Here is a 7467-nt window from a genome sequence, read left to right as displayed (position 1 = left end):
TCACCAGTAGCTCTCATCACCAGTAGCTCTCATCACCAGTAGCTCTCATCACCAGTAGCTCTCATCACCAGTAGCTCTCATCACCAGTAGCCCTCACCAGTAGCTCTCATCACCAGTAGCCCTCACCAGTAGCTCTCATCACCAGTAGCCCTCACCAGTAGCTCTCATCACCAGTAGCTCTCATCACCAGTAGCTCTCATCACCAGTAGCTCTCATCACCAGTAGCCCTCATCACCAGTAGCTCTCATCACCAGTAGCTCTCATCACCAGTAGCTCTCATCACCAGTAGCTCTCATCACCAGTAGCCCTCATCACCAGTAGCTCTCACCAGTAGCCCTCATCACCAGTAGCCCTCATCACCAGTAGCTCTCACCAGTAGCTCTCACCAGTAGCTCTCACCAGTAGCTCTCACCAGTAGCTCTCATCACCAGTAGCCCTCATCACCAGTAGCCCTCATCACCAGTAGCCCTCATCACCAGTAGCTCTCATCACCAGTAGCCCTCATCACCAGTAGCCCTCACCAGTAGCTCTCACCAGTAGGCAGTAGCCCTCACCAGTAGCCCTCACCAGTAGCCCTCACCAGTAGGCAGTAGCCCTCACCAGTAGGCAGTAGCCCTCACCAGTAGGCAGTAGCCCTCACCAGTAGCCCTCACCAGTAGGCAGTAGCCCTCACCAGTAAGCAGTAGCCCTCACCAGTAGGCAGTAACCCTCACCAGTAGCCCTCACCAGTAGGCAGTAGCCCTCACCAGTAGGCAGTAGCCCTCACCAGTAGGCAGTAGCCCTCACCAGTAGGCAGTAGCCCTCACCAGTAGGCAGTAGCCCTCGCCAGTAGGCAGTAGCCCTCGCCAGTAGGCAGTAGCCCTCACCAGTAGGCAGTAGCCCTCACCAGTAGCCCTCACCAGTAGGCAGTAGCCCTCACCAGTAGGCAGTAGCTCTCACCAGTAGGCAGTAGCCCTCGCCACTAGGCAGTAGCCCTCACCAGTAGCCCTCACCAGTAGGCAGTAGCCCTCACCAGTAGCCCTCACCAGTAGGCAGTAGCCCTCACCAGTAGCTCCAAATGTTCTACCAAAGTGCAACATTGCTGTAAGGACAGACAGTCTCAGCCATGCACACAGTATTACAGTAATGATAAGCTCTTACCGTGGGCAGAACTGAGGACAAACACACTTCGGGACAAGGACCCCATTCTCCGGAACCGCTTGGCACCAAGAACCCAGTGGACTGTGGCACTTCAGCAACTTGCACAGCTCCTCTGAAATATAAATGTATTTTCATTCTAGACCATAGCACTGTTTTCTTGTGTCTTCAAATGCTTTGATACTAGATGTCATGTTCCACCATGATGATGATGATGATGATGATGATGATGATGATGATGATGATGATGATGATGATGATGATGATGATGATGATGATGATGATGATGTTCACTTAAAGGAACACGCCAACATAAGAAAAACCTCTCCAGAGTCAGACAAGAAGAGAGATACCAATTTCCTCTGTGCGTTCAGTAGAAAGCTATCCGGCTGCAATACAAACAATTGTTAAGGGGATGCAAACCAGAAAAATACTTTCGTCTTGTTTACATCAGGGTCCCCCATTTTCAATTCATCATAACATTTATGACATACATGATATACAAATATACAGTACTTGTATATTTGAGAAAGAGATCATACAAAAAAAAATATACGTACATTTGAGGGGGAAGAAACTGTACATTGGAGGGGGTTGGATGGGTGTGTGGGGGGTTGGTTTGGACATTTACCGGGGCCAGTTTCGAATTGCAGCCACCCGTAGGTGCTCTTTGAGAGCGGTTTTGAAGGAGGGTAAGGATTCAAATTTGTTTACGGCTGTGGGTAGGGCGTTCCACATTGTTGTGGCACAATTGGGAAACGTGTTTAGTCCCTTGTTTGAGCCGAATCTGGGTTGAACATGATTTGTGGAGCTCCCTCTGGTGTTGTGGTCGTGGAATTCACTGACCATTGGGAAGTATTTCGACATGTACATGGGTATCTTAGTGGTGTAGTGTATATTGTTGACATGTTCCTTTAAAGGTAGAATCTGCAATGTCGTCAAACAGTGACCTCTGGGCAAACAAGCTTTGTGCTTTGTTCTAAATGTCCTTTGTTTTTGTCTGATTTGTGGGTTGGCGTTGGGGAGGGGTTGCTACTGCTGGCTACACCTCAGGCTCTGCCAAGAGAGGTCTGGAGAAATCCACAGTGTAATTAGTAACTAAACTCCAACCCACACGTCAGACCAAAACAATAAAACAAAAAACAAAGTGCAATACCGAGCTAGGCTCTTTTGCCTAGAGGTCACTGTTTGACGGCATGCCATGTTCAACCTCTAAAGATGCCGTTTTGGTAAAAAAATAAAATAAAAATGGCCGCTAGAATAATGAGTTTTATATCTCAATATACACATCCAAGAAACATAGAGACAAGAGACTTTTAGCTTCATATAAAGTGTTCCAGGGATCCAGTCTCTTTCCACTTGGGACACTTGGTTAATTCAGGGGTGGAGGGCTAAAGCGAGATGGAAATAAAATAGATAGTAACCAGACGTTTTATCTTTTTTAACCATGCATTTACAGTACGGGTGTAAATGTATATGAAAGCAGACATCATTCCTCACTGACACACACACTAACTGTATGGAGGCGGTTAGTTTGGGTGGTATCATTTTGAATACACTCAATTATCGCTCAAGAACTTCCATCGAAATACCTTGTGTTGTGCAAGATGCAAACATAACAAACTCACTAGCCCCCAGGGGGGAATTACGTTATTGTTGGCAACACGACACGTGTTGTGGTTGGAAGAGAATGTGCATGAAAGGAACAAAGCACAATAAAACATAGTTATAAAGGAGTGTAGTATGACATACTGTACATTAAATGGTGTAATAATAACTCATAATGATCGGAATAAAAGGTCAGTTTGGATGTGTGCGGTTCATGTCATTGAGGTTCCACTCAGTTGCATGCTGACTAGCCCTGCCCCCCCCCCCCCCCATTGTCCTAATGTCACACTAGTGTTCCTCTGGTCGGCCCAAGTGCCCCCCTGTTGTGACCTTTGGGGCAGAAATGATGCATGTGTTGTTTTCTACCATGAGACCCTCACCTTTTCCATCTGAAGGGGCGTCCTAATGAGACACTTGCATTCTTCATTATTGCCTTAAGGTGCCTACTGGTGGCTGATGCACAGACTTGCTGTCTACAACATCAATCTGTGCATCAGGCATCAGCCAGGCTGAACATGTTGCTTAAAATGTGTGTGTGTGTATGTGTGTGTGTGTGTGTGTGTGTGTGTGTGTGTGTGTGTGTGTGTGTGTGTGTGTGTGTGTGTGTGTGTGTGTGTGTGTGTGTGTGTGTGTGTGTGTGTGTGTGTGTGTGTGTGTGTGTGTGTGTGTGTGTGTGTGTGTGTCTTATGTTTACATGTGCATGTCTGTGGTAAGTGTAGGTGGATTAAGTGGTGCCCTTTTATTTTAGTATCTTGATAATTGTTCTCATTTAGCAGGCATCAATGTCATTCCATTCAATGCATTTTGATTTAGAGACTAATTATGTTTGGGGTAGTGCCAACCTTATTAGGATGTTTTAGCCTACTTTCTTTGGCATGGCTTGAATTAATTTGGCAAGCTGATATAAAATGATTTTGCATAATCAAAACTTGGAATGAAAGCAACAATCAATAAAGGTCATGCACCGACCTACTGGACTAGATTAATTGCATTATGTAGCCTACCTCCCCTGTACCTACGGTACCTCCTCCTTTACCCCCACCCCCCTCCTCCATGTTGCTTTGACACCTGAATTTCCCCATGGGGATTAATAAAGAAACACTTGACTTGACTTGACTTGACTCGATTCTGTGTCATCCCCCCACACACAGTGTTGTGTCAGCCTCAGCATTGTAATCAAAATAACAAATCATAAAATAAGTAGGCTACTTTCCAGCTAGCTCTGTGGTATTCTTTAGCTAGATATTATCTGACCTCATTGAATGAAATCCAGAGGCACCCTGAGGTATTTCGTTTGAGATTTAAATGAATGTTAGCCAAATACGTCAGTTAGCTAGCTAGCACATGTTCTTTGTCTGTGGCAATTATTGTGCCAGCTAGCGTAGCTCCTACACACATATTTTCTATTTAGCTACCCGTCATTAATATATTTATACCTGATACTTCGGGGTATATACATTCACAGGCGAGCCCTTGGATGCTACACTAGTAACAACACTACAGCAAAGAAAAAAGTATAAAGTGTCTTCTCAGGCCATGTCCACACATACACGGTTATTTAAAAAATATATATATTTTCACCTCTACGTTTCAAAAGAAATTCCTGTCCACACCAACAGTGTTTTAGAACATCTCTCCAACCACTCAGAACACAGAAACACATATAAAATGACCTGATGGCAGGCTGCAGGGAGCTCTCCATGGTCCTGATCGCAGAGAAAATATCCATATACGTGTGGACAGGACCATTGGTCACGATGTTAACGTTTTCCAAAAGCTCCGTTTTAGCTCTGTTTCACCCATCCACACGTATACAGGCAAAACTACATTTTAAAACATCTCCACCCTGGAAGGCGAGTTTTCAGTGACATGAAACTCTGCTTTCTGTCGTTTTCATGTGGTTGGGAGGAGGCCAAAAAACACAGAGAAAATAACAAGTCTTCAACAATATCCGTATACATGTGGACAAGACATCAGAAAGTCTGTGCATGCCACTGAGTGCACACCACTGCTTCTACTATACACTAACACACAGTGAGTCTAACCTGGGTCCACTCTGCCAAGGTACGGCTTTAGACTCTCCTCTGCTTGCCTCTGTTTGCGCTGGGCTCTGCCTCCCTGACACACACAAGCACAACACACACACACACACACACACACACACACACACACACACACACACACACACACACACACACACACACACACACACACACACACACACACACACACACACACACAGATGTAAAAACAGCCTTCGGTTTGAACATGACTGACTTACATGTGTTTGACTTTTCATGGTATGTTCCTTGAGGATAAGGTGCAAAAGTATAGCCTACAAACTCCACGCTCCATATCATGTTCTAGGCAAAAAAGAGTGTCCATCAATGAATATGAATAAGACTATGGAGTAAATCCCTATTGAAAATCAAAATGTAATACATTTCTTGTCAGTTTTTATTATAGAATTCCCCCAGGACAGAATCGAAATTGTGAGTTGTACAATTGAGTTCTCAACATCTTATCTTCTCTAATCCCTTTTTACTGTAGAAGATGTGAAAACGCGATGGCCCAGTGAGGTCCCAGGAGACGGTATGCCCTCTCCCCTACTCGTCCCTTCTTTCTTAACAGCAATCCTAGGAACTTTGTAGTCCTCGCCAGCCCCACATCTGCCCCCAGAGCTCCCGGAGCAGATGAGAAACAGGTGGATTTCTGAGCCAAATTACTGGAGGCTTACGCCTTCAACAACCCCATTTAACACATATCACCGAAACGACCCCAGGCGCGGTAGTAATGTAAGGACGAGACAGGGTTTATGCGTTTCGCTGTTGACAAATCCTGTGGAGTGTGGATGGATCATCAATATGAGTTATGTGGGAATTACTTTACTCTCTGACATTTGTTTACACTGGTCTGTGGCCACATGGCCTTGTGAAGTGATGCTCTATGTCCGCTGGGCAAGTAAACCCACTCTTGTTAATTTCTCACAAGTTGCCCACCGCAGCTTTAAATCAAACTGTCATTTAGAAAAAATAAATGTTTGGGTGTAGTCACTAACATGCCTGTGGCTTAAATACAATTTCAGCCGACTACCGTTCATAATTACATTTCTACTTCGGCTAGAGTCATGCAGGAAATGGTGGGTAAGGGTATGCAATACTCACCTTGAGCGAGCCAATGTGGAGGGGAAGGATCAGGACGAGGGCAAAGGTCAGGCTCAGGTTCATACTTGAAATATCTGCGTGAAAACGAGAGCTTATGCTAAACCGTTCCGCAGGAGCGGCGCACGGTACGCCACGCGGGACAAAACCCAGACACCTGTCTGTTACCAATCTGTCTCACCGGATCACATATGAGATGATGAGCAATGAAATAAAAATAGCCTGTTTAGATATTTAAACAGCTTCCGATATCATCAACACTCCATCTTTTGCCTTCCTTGATATCCGTTACTTCTGAGGTGGAAAGTGGGGGGAGAAATAGCCCTCTGGAGGACTGTTACCTACTGTACCTACTGTACCCCAGATAATAGATACATACACACACCCCCCACCCCCCACCCCTCGTTTCTCTCCCTCCAATCGAGCATATTTTGGTGTCATTTACACACTGTCGGGCTAATTCCGGTCATTCCCATAGTTGAGCAGGAAACAATGAGACTCATTGAATCATAAGAACACCATCATTTCCCATTACAGTGGAAGTCAGGGGTTGAATTACATGGAGAGGATATTCTGCCCCCCTCACTCGAGGAAGTCATTATAGTGTAACAAGTCATTTTCTATAAAGGAAAAGAGATTCTTACCAGAGTTTCACTCTCTCCTGACTCCTATCCTCTGTTGTTATCCCCTTGTTCCTCTTCTTCTCCTTGTTGCCAACTGCATGCCTCTCTCTCTCTCTCTCCCTCTCTCTCTCTCTCTCTCTCTCTCTCTCTCTCTCTCTCTCTCTCTCTCTCTCTCTCTCTCTCTCTCTCTCTCTCTCTCTCTCTCTCTCTCTCTCTCTCACCAGAGGCTCCGCTACTGGCATGTATGTTTTATGGGCTTTTTCGGCTGTCTATACCTTTTTATTCCATCCCTTTATTTTCACATTCTTGCCTTATCTGCCCCGCCTCTCCTCTCTCTACCTACCTTTCCCTCTCTCTCTCTCTCTCTCTCTCTCTCTCTCTCTCTCTCTCTCTCTCTCTCTCTCTCTCTCTCTCTCCTCTCCCTCTCCTCTCTCTCTCTCTCATCTCTCTCTCTCTCTCTCTCTCTCTCTCTCTCTCTCTCTCTCTCTCTCTCTCTCTCTCTCTCTCTCTCTCTCTCTCTCTCTCTCTCTCTCTCTCTCTCTCTCTCTCTCTCTCTCTGCACAACTCCGCAGCCAAGAAATCAGAAAGGTGAGATTAGGTCATAGTAAGATGAGCTGCTGCTAAGATATAGAATATGAGGGAGATTAGAAGAGAGTTGTACTTGTGTGTGTGTGTGTGTGAGAGAGAGAGAGAGAGAGAGAGAGAGAGAGAGAGAGAGAGAGAGAGAGAGAGAGAGAGAGAGAGAGGCCGACCATGTGTGTGTCTGTGGAGTAATTCCAACTTCAATGAGAACCAGTCCTTACTACAAACCTGCCTGTGAATGGTATCACTCATGTTGTTGCTCTCTCTCTCTCTCTCTCTCTCTCTCTCTCTCTCTCTCTCTCTCTCTCTCTCTCTCTCTCTCTCTCTCTCTCTCTCTCTCTCTCTCTCTCTCTCTC

The 7467-nt window shown here is 45.6% G+C and overlaps 1 long non-coding RNA gene across 1 annotated transcript; it reads right to left on the bottom strand.

Moving 5' to 3' along the window:
• Nucleotides 1-4790: 4790 nt before the first annotated feature.
• LOC311234928 lies at nt 4791-6649 on the bottom strand. The gene is made up of 3 exons (XR_014620117.1): nt 6551-6649; nt 5910-5983; nt 4791-4863 (listed from the first exon to the last, which is right to left on the bottom strand). It is a non-coding gene; the product is annotated as an uncharacterized lncRNA (long non-coding RNA).
• Between the last annotated feature and the right edge of the window lie 818 nt (nt 6650-7467).

Source organism: Notolepis coatsorum (genome assembly GCF_963971535.1).
Source record: "Notolepis coatsorum genome assembly, chromosome: 9".
Classification (NCBI taxonomy): Eukaryota; Metazoa; Chordata; class Actinopteri; order Aulopiformes; family Paralepididae; genus Notolepis; species Notolepis coatsorum.
This window is presented reverse-complemented; position numbering and strand designations above follow the sequence as displayed.